The sequence below is a fragment of the Dromiciops gliroides genome, chromosome 4 (genome assembly GCF_019393635.1).
Source record: "Dromiciops gliroides isolate mDroGli1 chromosome 4, mDroGli1.pri, whole genome shotgun sequence".
Lineage (NCBI taxonomy): Eukaryota > Metazoa > Chordata > Mammalia > Microbiotheria > Microbiotheriidae > Dromiciops > Dromiciops gliroides.
In genome coordinates, this window is record NC_057864.1 from 20569493 (window position 1) to 20571201 (window position 1709).

Genomic DNA, 1709 nt, shown 5'->3' on the forward strand with positions numbered 1-1709 from the left:
TAGCCACAAGCAAAGAGTGGAAAGCAGGGTCATATGTATAGAATGGAGAGGACTGGTCACAAACAAGACGAAGGCATCTTGTTGAGGACCCCCAAACCTGAGTTCTTTTTTTTTTCAGATACCAATACTCAGAGATGTTCAAAGAGCTTGAGGAAGGCCTGCAGGATGCTAGGTGACTTACAGGATTCCCCTGAGGAGGTCTAATTGACACTAGCTGAAGAGTGCTCGTGCCAATGGCATCGCAACTCAATTAAAATCCCGCGTCAATATCAAGCCTTCCCTTCCCCCCTCCCTGCTTCTTCCAAGGCACTGAGAACAAAGTCTCACTGACTCTTCTGAGATCTAAACCCATAGTATCACAACACTTCTTCTGACTCCTTTTGTAGCTTTGGGTAAGTCATGACCCCCTGGGACTCAGTTTCTCCTTCTGTAAAATGTCAAGTGGATTGAGGGCTACCCTTTAAGGCCCAAAAGACCCTAGTTCAAGTCCCTGCTCTGACACCTACTGGACAAGCCATTGAACCTCTTAGTGCTTGGGCTGTCTCCGAGGCAGTCAATTACTAACCCTGCTTGGGTTAGTAGAGGGGGTTTCCTGAGTCACTGAAATCACAGGTCTGGTTAAAAAAACAGAGGAGGTTGAACCGAATGAACACTGAAATCCCTTCTAGCTTCTGAGTCTGAGATCCTAGAAAGGATTTGGGAGGCCTTGAGTTTAACCCCTACCTCAGGCATGAAGAGAAATATAAGGATGTACACACACACACACATATATTCCATATAAATGTATTCTGTAGCAAAATATCTAGAAATAGCCATATAAATATTAAATAAATAGCCATCTAGCCTCTGCTTAAAAGGCTTCAGTGAGGGGCAAGCTCCTGAGATGAGTGTGTGTGTATACACACACACACACATATGTGTGTATACACACACACATATGTGTGTATACACACACACACATATGTGTGTATACACACACACACATATATGTACATCCTTATCACACTGTGATGTTTAAAATCTAAATGTCGGTTCTAATCTGCAACCCCCCCCCTAGTTTTGGGGGGGGAAGCTGGCTAAAATCACTGATGAATTCAGCAAGAGTTTAGGCTTTTAAGGATTTATTAAAGAGTAAGGACAACACATGGGATCCCATAATGCCAGAAAAGTCTATCTGCTTTCTATCTGCTTTCCTCTCTTTTTCTGTCTGCCTTTTCTCTGTCTCCCACCAAGCCAAAGTCCCGAATGACAAGAGGGATCCTCCTTTTTCTCCATCTCTTGCCATGATGGGTTCCTCCACAAAAAGAGAGACCGCTCCAGTGAGTGAGCCTCCACTTCCTAGTTCCTGTCTTCCTCCCCAAAAGGGGAGGTCCTTCAAGCTAATTGGTTGAGAATGGTCTCCTGCTGACCTCAGTAGTCCACAGCCTCTGAGAACAACACATCACCCAGGGCCAACCAGGTGTGGTCTCCATCCAATCACCCTTAAGTGGGTTCTCACCCAATTCAATTAATTCCAAATCAATCCTCAGGTGGGACCCCTGGGCATCTGCCAAATTCCATTATTTTATCACAACACACATATATGGACACTTAAATACACATCTGTATATACACACATACATTGACACATATTTGTGTATATACATACATATGCACACATATACCTATTTGTATATGTACACATATGAACACACACATATACATTTGTA